The sequence below is a fragment of the Salvelinus fontinalis genome, chromosome 33, assembly GCF_029448725.1.
Source record: "Salvelinus fontinalis isolate EN_2023a chromosome 33, ASM2944872v1, whole genome shotgun sequence".
Taxonomy (NCBI): domain Eukaryota; kingdom Metazoa; phylum Chordata; class Actinopteri; order Salmoniformes; family Salmonidae; genus Salvelinus; species Salvelinus fontinalis.
In genome coordinates this window covers 33100440-33113400 of record NC_074697.1, presented here as the reverse complement: position 1 = coordinate 33113400, position 12961 = coordinate 33100440, and the positions used below count along the sequence as shown (strand labels likewise).

The 12961-nt window shown below is 42.5% G+C and overlaps 1 long non-coding RNA gene across 1 annotated transcript; it reads right to left on the bottom strand.

Annotated features, from left to right (window-relative positions):
* Positions 1 to 9003: 9003 nt before the first annotated feature.
* On the bottom strand, positions 9004 to 12855 carry LOC129832080 (uncharacterized). Its single transcript, XR_008755867.1, has 5 exons — positions 12738 to 12855; positions 11383 to 11481; positions 9993 to 10656; positions 9637 to 9771; positions 9004 to 9497 (listed from the first exon to the last, which is right to left on the bottom strand). It is a non-coding gene; the product is annotated as an uncharacterized LOC129832080 (long non-coding RNA).
* Positions 12856 to 12961: the final 106 nt, after the last annotated feature.

Here is a 12961-nt window from a genome sequence, read left to right as displayed (position 1 = left end):
CAACACCCTTTCCTCATCTGGACTGTCCACCGTAATCTGGAGTACATCTGGGCGGCAAGGAGACTGAACCCTCGCCAGGCAAGGTGGGCCCGTCTGTATGATACAGAGGAGCAGTCCATCGATCTCACCCCCATACTTCCGGCCTCTTGTCTGGTGGCACCGGTGGTGTGGGAGGTGGACGCGGACATCAAGCGGGCATCTCGGTCAGAGCCCACTCCACCTCAGTGTCCGGCTGGATGGAAGTACGTCCCGCTTGGTGTTCGCGATAGGTTGATTCGGTGGGCTCACACGTTACCCTCCTCTGGTCATCCGGGTATCGATAGGACGGTGCAAAGCCTTAGGGTGAAGTACTGGTGGGCCACTTTAGCTAAGGACGTGAGGTTTTATGTCTCCTAGACACCTGCCCAGAGGGAAGTTACAACCCCTCCCCGTTCCACAGCGGCCTTGGTCACACCTGTCGGTAGACTTCCTGACCTATCTTCCTCCGTCCCAGGGTAACACCACAATCCTGGTCGTTGTGGATCGGTTTTCTAAGTCCTGTCGTCTCCTCCCTTTGCCCGGTCTCCCTACAGACTGCGGAGGTCCTGTTTACACACGTCTTCCGGCACTACGGGGTGCCTGAGGACATCGGGGTCCCCTGTTCACGTCCCGGGTTTGGAGGGCGTTCATGTTGCGTCTGGGGGTCTCGGTCAGCCTAACCTCTGGTTTTCATCTTGAGAGTAATGGGCAGGTGGAGAGAGTAAACCAGGATGTGGGTAGGTTTCTGCGGTCGTATTACCAGGACCGGCCAGGGGAATGGGCGAGGTACGTTCCATGGGCAGAGATGACCCAGAACTCACTCCACCACTCCTCAACTAACCTTTCGCCCTTTCAGTGCGTGTTGGGGTATCAGCCGGTCCTGGTACGTGGCATCCGAACCAGACCGAGGACTCTCCTGCTCCTGATTCCTGCACCTCCCTCCTCTTAGGAGGCACGTGACACAAGTACTCCAGACCCCAATCGTGGGGTCAGTAGTAAGTGCATTTGACTGCTTGGCATATTGTTTACCCAGTAATTTATGTGAACTGATGTACATGTATAGTCTAATCATTTTATTGTTTACCCAATAACTTGTGAACTGATGTACATGTAGTCTAATCCTTTTATTGTTTACCCAGTAACGTGTGAACTGATGTGCATGCTTAATTTAATAATTTTCTGTATAGTGAGTGTTTTGTCCTTTATGGGATTTAATCAAATTCTGTTCTTCACATTCTTACTGACAAAAGCAACATAAAGGTTGAAATAGGCAGCTTGGGTTGGTAACTTATGTCCTTATCAGGATATTACTTCCTTGGACCATGTTGATCATGTTCAGCTTCGTGTAGGAGAAGTGGTATTTCGATTGCATCCACTTCTTCAGCAATAACAAAGGTGAATGCTATGTCTGCCATTGTTGCGTTTCCAAGAAACAGCACAAGTTGTCCGACTTGCTGTCGGTGCATATGTACCCCCTTCCGTCTACAGTCGGCTCCTTTCACCTTACCACTCAAACACGCCAAGTGAATCAAGTCGTCTCCATTCTAACCAGATATTCTTTCTGCAGTACATGCCTTCAAACTACCTTAAACCCTTAAATTATGCCCTTACCTAAGGAAATGTTTGAGGGACACTATGCAACACAATTCCCTTAGGTAAGGTAAACCTTGAAGGGAAACACTTAAAGATACCCTATGCAGAAATCGGTCCGCTAAAATTCTAATAGCTCGCCTAATAACTTAACAAGAAGCATAGAAACAGTGCACATAAAACAGATCTATCACTTCTTAGAGTTCCTTTCAATGAGAATGACAGAACTATAATTTAGTGGGCCGCCCAAAAAGTGACATATTGCAGCTTTAAGATGTTTTATGCAACTGGACCATGCTGTGCTAGTTGGTCGTCACTAGTTACCACAGCCACAAAGTCATAAACCCTGCTTAATAATAAAATTTATCTTCTTAAAATGTGATTTTAAACCTAACCACACTGCTAACCTTATGCCTAACCCTAAAACCACCAAAAAGCTAATTTTAGTTTCCATACATTTTTATGACAGCGACTCTAATCTCAGAATGTTGAAGAAATTCAGCGTGTCCCAGAGGGGCCTTACAGTGTTCTACAGGAGCACCATCGAGAGCATACTGCCGGGAGTATCACAGCCTGGTGCGGCAACACCACCACCAAGGACCGCAAGGCGCTACAGAGGTTGGTATGCTCAGCCGAACACACACTGTCTGCCCCCCAGGTCACCTACTACACCAGGTGTTGCAGGAAGGCCAAAAAAAATCATCAGGGACCCCAGCCATGGCCTGTTCTCCAGTGTCCATCACTCGGACATGGGCAGTATAGGAGCATCATGGCAAAAACTGTAAGACTGGCCAATAGCTTCTACCCCCAGACCATCAGGCTGCTGAATAGCCACCACTAATCAGCTACCCCTTTTCACTGTACATGTGACTATTAAACTAATCTAAAATCTAATTATGATTTTGTGGCTGTGGTAACTAGTAGAAACCCTGCTAGTCTGGCTAGTGCCGCATTCAAAACAACTGGGAACCTGGAAATCTCCGACTTCTGAGCGATCAAGACAACTGTGAACACCTAACGGTCATTCAAATCGGAATTCCAAGTCAGACACTCAGCATCTTTCTAGAACTCCAACTTTCCGATCTGAAGCTCACCGACGCCATGATTTGACCTTTTTTCCACCCAAGTTTAAAGTTGTCTTGAAAGCACCCTGTGCTGTGAGTCACGTGTTTAATTATTTCCTTCTCTCCTCTTTTGTGTTTGTCAAGTAATCTATGTGTATGGGCTGGTGGGACTTTCAGCCTGTGTATTTGTAATTTGAGAATTTAACAATTACTGTATAAAAAAAAACATATTCTACATTGAATGATTGGGCCTAAGGAGTTCACATCAGTGTCTAAGTTAGTATATCGATTACGGTCTCATGTATTATCCAGGTAATGCTCCAAATGTCACCTAATAAAATAACTATTGTCGTTTAATTCTATGAGCTGGACATGGGAAGAAAAATGTTAATTCAAGGCACATTAGGCTTTTTAGTCTGAAAAGGAACATTACAACCGTTTCTATATAATTTGTGCTACATGGGTGCAGACAGCAAAACGGATGTATTTTCTGTCACATTGGGTGCATCCAAATAACCTCTGATATGAAAGGAAATGTCTGGTATTATACAATGGGTGGGTCGAATCCGGAATGCTGATTGGTTAAAAGCGCATTTCAGCCAGTGTCTATTCCACAAGTTACCACCGGCTAAATCTATGACGTTAAAATGCCTATTTACTCTGTTCCATCTGACTGCGCAATCCACTGTCTCATCAGCCCAGGCAGGGAAGTTATAAACTTGATCTCCACTATAAAAAGCATTTAGACATGATCTAAAATTTATTTTAGACTAACATTTAGTTTAACAGTGGAGATTTGCATAAACCTTGCTGTCTGTCTCGCTGACATTTGCAACATTGTTTCAATATTCAAATTCTATCTCCAACTGTCTCATAGTAATGTAATGAACGTGTAGGGGTCGGGAGTAGGGATGAGAGAGAGAGGCAGGCAGAGAGAGGCAGGCAGTTTCTCAGCCAATCGAAATCATGAATCGGCTGGCATCATTTTTTATGGATATATACAAAGGTAAAACAAAACGAAGTGCACCTAGCTTGCAGTCTTTGATGCTTCAGTTTGAAGTTATTGTGTTCGCTGTGTTGTTGGCTAGCTCTTCTGATCAACAGTGTCCTAACGAGAGAGCACATTTTCTATGCCAGGCGAAATCATGCCTCATTATCTCATTGGGTCGCGTCAATAGATACAGAACAAAAAGAATGAACGACTTGAAGGAACGAACGTCTCTAGCAACCCTAGATTTGTGTCGAGACTATATCTTGTGGAAGGATGAAATTGTACGAATAAATGTATAGAAATAAAGTTTTTAATGAAAATATGTCGATCATTATTTGAATATGTTGGTAACCCGTATACAAGTGATAATGCCCTCGAAGCTGGTGTTTGTTGGATATATTGGCATGGTTTGCCGGTCCTCGACTTGGTCTCGGGCCTAACAACACCGTGCCAATATATCCAACAAACACCGGCTTCTCGGAATTATCACTAGAAATATGGAAACTCCCAATAGCCCAGGCAAACAACAATCCAATGCTTTTAGATTTGTTGGAAGTAGTGAATGAGGAGGTTCCTTCATGGATATGATGTCATCCAGGTGTAGTTATTTAGGTGTCCCCACAGGCTACTGGGGCTTTGCCTGTCTTGGAGCACTGATTCACCGAGGAGCCCAATTTATCGGCCAGCAAGAATGGGCTGAGGTGGCAGTACTGAAAAGGGAGAGCAGAGGACACGGTTCAGGATTCAAATGATCCTGAGTAAACGCCAGTTGAAGTATTTGCGGAGTAGCTTTATTTCCTATGATAAACAGTTCCTGATTGCTTTTGGGTACCATGTTACAATTTTAATTACATTGCTATCACAGCAACAATGCTAAGGTGTTACCTTTGTAAAATGGTAACTACCTTCTGGATGCAAAAGTCTGGGGAGAAGAGAGAGCACTGGAAAATAACAGCCATCTCCCTGTCGACCTGCAGCGTTTTTCTGCACAACACAAAGTAAACATCAAAGGGATTATACATTCACTTAGCATATCAGACAACCCACACAATTTGTGCATTGATCTAATGTAGTGTGGAAATCCATTTTTAGAAATGTCTGTAGCAATACGAGTACACAAGTAAAACAGTTGGGAACAAAATGACTTTGCTACATAAACAGAAACAACCAATGCTGCCTTCATGAAAAATGCTTTGGTGAGGGCAGTCGTATTATGACCTGTTCCTGAAGAGCTACCCTCATGTAGATTTTCACTCCAACCCCTGTTGTAACTAACCTGATTCAGTTTATCAACAGGTGCGCTAGATTGGGGTTGGAGTGAAAACCTGTTGACGGTAGCTCTCCAGGAACAGGGTTGGAGAGCCCTGCCGTGTTTGCACTAACATACCTTGAAGCAGTGGGAGGAGTCAAACTCCAGCTGACAAGGGTAGTCAGACACAGTTCCCTTGAAGGTCACTATCGCGCTTGACATCTCAAGCTTTTTGGGCAATTTGAAGAGCCGGTAAGTGCCAGATGCATAGCTAATATCACCTGCAACACATTGGAAATGGAAATGACTGCCTAGGCTTAGGGCTGTTACGGTGACCACATTACTGCCACACCAGCGTTCATGAGTCATGATTGCAGTCAAATTCCATGTGACTGTTTAGTCACGGTAATTAGGCTTCTCTAAGCTCTGATGCTGCTGATGGTCATTACTAGCCTACCAAACGTGCTAACTGCCTGGTACTCACCACTCTATTGTCCCTCTAATCATTCTGTCATCAATGCAATTGTAATCGAAATTTTAATCAAAACCCTTCATGAGAGCCCATGAGCTCATGTTGCGCAACATTTATTTAGGCTATGCAATTGCGTGAGAACTGAGGATCCCATCAGCTTTCGATAGGCTAGGCGAACTATATTTATTTCTCAACCTTCCAAATTTTAAGCACATTGCTTATCTTTAAAACAGGAGTATAGCCTACCTGGCTTGCATAAAAATGAAACATGGGAAAAGCATCCTCCATTCGCTATTTAAGTGCAGATATGTAATTTTATCCCTCTGCCCCTGTTTTGAGACAGGAGCATGATAATGGTCCATTCTAAATCAAACTAATTTCATACATACAGTACCAGTCAAAGGTTTGGACACACCTACTCATTCAAGGGTTTTTCTGTATTTTTACTTTTTTCTACACTGTAGAATAATGGTGAAGACATCAAAACTATGAAATAACACATATGGAATCATGCACACTCAATGCATTCTCTCAACCAGCTTCACCTGGAATACTTTTCCAACAGTCTTGAAGGAGTTCCCACATATGCTGAGCACTTGTTGGCTGCTTTTCCTTCACTCTGCGGTCCAACTCATCCCAAACTATATCAATTGGGTTGTCGGGTGATTGTGGAGGCCAGGTCATCTGATACAGCACTCCATCACTCTCCTTCTTGGTCAAATAGCCCTTACACAGCCTGGAGGTATGTTGGGTCATTGTCCTGTTGAAAAACAAATGATAGGATTGCATATCGCTGCAGAATGCTGTGGTAGCAATGCTGGTTAAGTGTGCCTTGAATTCTAAATAAATCACTGACAGTGTTATCAGCAAAGCATCCCCACACCATCACACCTCCTCCTCCATGTTTCACGGTGGGAACCACACATGGAGAGATCATCTGATCACCTACTCTGCCTCTCACAAAGACACGGTGGTTGTAACCCAAAAATCTCACATTTCTAATGTCCATTGCTAGTGTTTCTTGGCCCAAGCAAGTCTCTTCTTCTTATTGGTGTCCTTTAGTCGTGGTTTCTTTGCAGCAATTCGACCGTGAAGGCCTGATTCACGCCTTTTCCTCTGAACAGTTGACGTTGAGATGTGTCTGTTACTTGAACTCTGTGAAGCATTTATTTAGGCTGCAATCTGAGGTGCAGTTAACTCTAATGAACTTATTCTCTGCAGCAGAGGTAACTCTGGGTCTTCATTTCCTACGGCGGTCCTCATAAGAGCCAGTTTCATCATAGTGCTTGATGGGTTTTGCGACTGCACTTGAAGAAACTTTCAATGTTCTTGAAAATTTCCAGGTTGACTGACCTTCAGGTCTTAAAGTAATGATGGATGATTGCTTATTTGACCTGTTCTTGCCATAATATGAACTTGGTCTTTTACCAAATAGGGCTATCTTCTGTATACCAACCCAACCCTACCCTGTCACAACACAACTGATTGGCTCAAACGCAATAAGAAGGAAAGAAATTCCACAAATTAACTTTTAACAAGGCACACCTGTTAATTGAAATGCATTCCAGGTGACTAACTCATGAAGCTGGTTGAGAGAATGCCAAGAGTGTGCAAAGCTGTAATCAAGGCAAAGGGTGGCTACTTTGACGAATCTCAAATATAAAATGTATTTTGATTAGTTAAACCCTTTTTTGGTTATTACATGATTCCATATGTGTTATTTCATAGTTTTGATGTCTCCCTAGTATTCAACAATGTTGAAAATAGTAAAAATAAAGTAAAAACCCTGGGATGAGTAGGTGTCCAAACTTTTGACTGGTACTGTATATTATTTAGAATAGGTTACGTTTAAATCAAAAATAGTCTGATGGGTGACAATATTAGCCTATCACTTGTGAATGATATATTACGGCTTGTGAATGATGCCCAGCTTAAGGCAAACAGCGTATGCTTTTTTTTGCAACTTTTTCTAATCAGTCACACACCTCATGTAGCCTAGCCCATAGGCCTATATGTTTTGATAAGGTTTGTATCACAACTAAAGTGGCAAAATAACTTCTTAAAATTAATCCGATTTACAACGGGTGTAGAGCCTGACATACATACGCAGCACGTGAGTTTCAAGTTTGGGGAAGATAAAAATGCTCCTTTATAATAAAAGCATTACATGCATAATCTCATTTGTGGTCACTTTTGAGAATGGTGTTTTCCTGGTAATACTGCTGTGTGCGCATTGCTGAGCTTATAATGTGAAGAAATTGCCTAATAGTTTATCAACATTTTAAGCTAACCGTTCTCATCTGTTGCATCAGGCTCACAGTTTAAAACAGTTTTTTTAATGCTTGTGGTTGTATTAATTTGGGATCGTAGATTGACTTAGGCTAGTGCTTTTGCTTTTCGTTAGGCCTACTCATCTTGTTGGCTGACGAAAAGTAAATGTGGACAGTTCTTCCAAAATCTTCAATATGCGCCTCGGAATTGGATAAGGATGCACGCAGTTGCCTCCCCGATGTGTCTGTCTTCACTTGTAGCCTGTAAGAAAGACATGATCACGTGACTGAGAGCCATGTGAGTGAGAGGTGCTTTGGCACGCAGCGGGGAGAAGGGGATCATAATTATTATATTCAACCCAAGGGCACAACGGCCACTGGCCGCAAAAGGCATGGATTTTTACAGGGGGGATTATGGCCACACAAAGGTGATGCAGCCAGGTAATTTGAGGCATTATCAAGTGCTTGTCAAATTGTGAATGAGAGACTGATGAAGTGTGTACAGTCTGCACAAAAAACAAAGCAGAGCTCATGCCTTTCATGCAACTTTTTTCAAGTCATCATTAGAGTCGCATCATGCAGCCTTACCATGTATTAAAAATCTAAACATATAGCCCAACATTTGTATCACAACTAAAGTGACCTAAATAACTCTAAATTAAGCATATAGTAGTACCCATTTCTTTGTTAACCACTCAATACAGAATAGCCGCATGTGCGCCCTCCCTCAAATCGTTTGTAGAAAATATATTTCCTATTTAATTCAGCTTTTTTCAAGCCTAACATAAGGACAAGGCAGAGTATACTATTCTGTTCTTCTGAAATAACTACATTTTTAGACCTGTCTCGAATAAATAATGTATTTATTGTGATGGTGTAGGCTATATTACATGGATTTATTTGACTTTTTAAAATGTAGATATTCCAAGGTCTACATCAGTGGCTTGTAGGCTATGCGTGGAAGCCAGGAGATGCTAAATGTGTTTATGTTAATTAACGGTCAATTACTGTGAGACCGGCAGTCATTTGCTTGACAATCACCGGCTGACAAAATGTTATGACCGCCACAACTTGGCTTACATTTTTAATACTAACTGTTTCTAGATGACATTAATAAATGTGTTATTAGTGAGGTTAGGTTAATGTAAAAACTGCATACTGTTTCCATCCTATAGTAAGCAGCCTTAAGACAGTCATGGAGATGCATGTACCTGCTTTCTTTTTGAGCTCGCAGTTGTGGACCTCGATGTGACTGGCTGAGACGAGGTGAGGAGTGCTGAAGCCCACCTCCTGGACCAATGAGATGAGGTCTCACCAACAGAGGGAACCGCCCATTCCCTCACCTATCACAAAACACAACAGTGTGAAGAACATTTGTACAATTTGCACGGCACATTCTGGTCAAACGAAACCACTTCTGGGTAAATTAACTTTGAGACGTCACCAATGAGACTGCACCTGAAAAATATGGAAGATAAGAGCAGAATATAGATTATCAAACATTCTTCGTATGCTAGGAAGGGGAAACTTGATCCCTTATCCCACATAACTGCATCTTCTTTTAAGTGGAACAACATTGCTGGCATACATGTCACTGAAATACAATTCATCACCCTCCTATATCACATGGGAGAGAGATGGAAGAACAAAGGAATTAGTACTTTTAATGAGACACAGTCACTGCCATCTGTAGTTTCTTAAGCTCTGGGATACTGTTTTTAATAATCATGTTATGCAATGATAACAGGCAGTGTAGTGTGGTGGACTACTCACCTTGAGGACCTTGTAGGCTTCCCGTACAACTGTTTTCTTGTCAGGGCATAAACAGATGACACAGTTTGACCTGGAAGAAACATTAGAAAAGAGGCAGACTTTTGTTCACCTTCCCAACAGAATCGTGAAACAGAATAAAATAAGATTACATTTGAGAAAGAAGGACCCATTGTTTTATAGTAAAGTAACATGATGGTTCCTGAACTTACACTATGATATCCATAGTCATTCTCAACATCAGCTGCAGTTAGCTTCTCCATAGACCCCTGGTGGAAGGTGGTGTTGGGTTTCTTAAAGCCAAACTTCTCCTGGTGGTAATGGATGTATTTACGGGACACTAGAATCTGAGCACAAAAAAGGCCACTTTTACGCATACATTTTTGTATTGATGACCCCAGCGTAAATTGAATCCATGATCCTGGCATTGCAAGGGCCATGCTCTACCAACTGAGCCAGACAGGCCCACAGCACAAAGCAGAGTACCACACACCAATTTAATAGAATGATTGATAGATTACTGAAGATGTAAGATGATTGAATATGTAGGTCTAGGTGCTATACATACCAGTTACTCAGTCATATCAATGCCTGTGACATGGCCAGTCTCGCCAACCAGTTTACTGAGGGCATAGCGGTCTCTGCCGGAACCGCTGCCCAGGTCCAATATTCTGCAGCCCTGAAGTTTCTCTGGAACCGGTAGAGCACAGCCAAAGAACCGAGAAACAAATGACATAGGAATATATAGCCTTTCATTAACTAACAGTCGCACTTGACTTTTCCCTCTTGCTAATTCTGACTTTGCTGATAGCTACTTTATTGAGGAAAATTATACTTACTATGACTGTGATATGTGGCTGTCCCACTTAGCTATCTTAAGATGAAGTTGTTCTGGATAAGAGCATCTGCTAAATGACTAAAATGTAAATCTGGAACAAAGAGGAATGTGTGTCCTAACAGTTTCACATTTGATGCAATAGTAGTATTTATTAATGTATACTGGTTGGAAATGAATGTATTCTTCTTATGTGTCATTATACAAATAGATATATTCTCAACAGAAGCAGTCCTGAATCAATTGGTTCATTGTCATCATCATACCGTTTGGTTACTTCAGGGTGAACAAGATTAAGGGCCTCCATAGCACTCTTGGGCATTGGCCTGCAAGGTAGAGAGCAGGCAGCATTGGTCTGCAGATCACAGGTAGACTCCAGGCGAAAACCATAGTATTGCTGAGGAAGAGATCAAATTATATAAATGTCACTATTAAAATACTTGGTACAAGTGTTTCCCTAACCGTTCCGTCCTTAGGTGTCCCCAGCAACAGCTCAACTGATCTTGAACAAGCACACTGATTAAATTGGACATGATCATTAATGTCCTGATGTAATTTATATCTATTTTTCATGAGACCTTGTCCAACTGATCTCCACCACAGCACAAACCAAGGGGGGGGCCAACCCAGACAGGAAGATCACGTCAGTAACTCAACCCACTCAAGTGACGCACCCCTCCTAGGGACGGCAAGTGCCTTCACCCCTGCTGGTGTCTTGGTTGGACAAGGTCTCGTGAAAAAATTGATTTTATCTCAATGAGACTAACCTGGATATATAAAGGTTAAATAAAAATAAATAAATCAAGCCCTTGACTATCTGAATATTGGGTCAGACTCCGGACACATATTAAACCTTGTCCTGGACTAAAAATCGCTTTCATTGGAGATTCCCCATTGAGTTTGGTTTTTAGTTCAGGACTAGGCTTAACCTAGTCCTGAATCAAGGGCTTCCGAGTGGCGCAGCTGTCTAAGGCCCTGCATCTCAGTGCAAGAGGCGTCACTGCAGTACCGGGTTCGAATCCAGGCTGCATCACATCTGGCAGTGATTGGGAGTCCCATAAAACAGCGTTCTTCAGTTATACTGCACACTGACGGCACTTATTTTTAGTAAGGGTAAACTTACCTTGACTTTGTCATGCACTTGTTCTGGACACAAATGCGGACTGTAGTGAAGGGGTAATGTCCGGGAAAAGTACTTAAGCTGTCCTCTCATCTGTTAGTGCTAAAATACATAATATTTTTTAAACCTTTTGGTTTCTTTTCAAAATGTGTAGAACAATTACTGCAAGACAGTGGTGACAGCATACTATCTAGAACAATTGATGCGAGAACTAGTGGCGCCACTTTTTGCACAGGCCTGGGCTTCTTCTTCGGTGGGGTTTATCTTCAGTTCACAATTCAACGTCATGGTGCATTACCACCACTTACTGTACTGGAGTGTGGGCCAGAGACAGGGAAAACTAAATCCTGCCAGCCCAGTTCATCTTAAAAAATATTAAATATTTGAGACTATAACTAATGAAGTTCTACTCAATATACTTTTAAAATTAATTTCCTGTATCTCCTTCTCCCTCATACTAGCTCTCATCCTCTCTTTTTCCTTGTGATACTGCCCACACTGTAGCAATGCATGCTCCACGGTCTCTGTTTCCTGGCAATAATCACACTTTCCTGTTGGATGTTTTCCTATCCCATTTAAAGTCTTATTCAACCGGCTGTGTCCCACCCTTAACCTTGTAAAAATAGCATTATCTCATCTGCCCCTTCATGCCGTCCTCCCCTCCCAGACTTTCCTCTGTACTTGAAATAAATCCCTGCCCTTAGTAGCTCTATTCCACTGCTCCTGCCATCGTGGCACCATCACTGTCAATATCAGGCTTTTTGCCTCTGCCTTGCTCATTGAAACTATAACATCCCAACTACTAAGTGCTTGTTTAGCCAGTACATCAACTGCCTCATACCCATCTGTCTAATCATGCCATGAGTTTGTAGTACCTCATAAAGCAGGTATTGTCTGCTACATGAGCTAAAGGACTGCAGACTCATCAACACCTCACATCAACCACAGCAAATAACTACTCTGTCTGGCTTGACTTCCTCCACCCACTGCAAGGCCAACAGTATGGCCATCAGCTCCGCCGTATATACAGCCAGATGATCTGTAATACGTTCCTGCACTACAAATGCTGACCCAGTATGTCCTGTTCTTGGATCCTTGGAACCATCTGTGTAATGGGTCACAAAATCCTGATACACAGTATCCAGATGGATTAACACCCTCCCTATCTTTCTGTAGTCTCTCCAACACTAGTAGATCAACTACTGGAGGTGGGAGTAGCCATGGTGGATTTACACGAATAGCTGCATGCCTGGTGTCAGTCCCATGGTAGGTACTTAAGGATATAAAACATCTTACATTAGCTACGTTTAACAATGAGTTTAGCTACATACATGGTTGTAATCTGATAACAAACCTACCTTGACATTGTCATGCACTTGTGTTGACGTGTTGACAAATTTATGTTTTTTTAGAGGCAGGCGCAGGATGAACTTTGAAACCCAAACATCCTGTCCAAGTGACGAAACTTCCGTTTCTTCATCCGGGGACTTTTAATTAGTGCGCTTGTCTGCTACGTTTGTGCATATTCTTGCGTAGCCCCCTTTGTTTGTGTTGTTCGAAATCCATCAAACAGCGTTCTGTA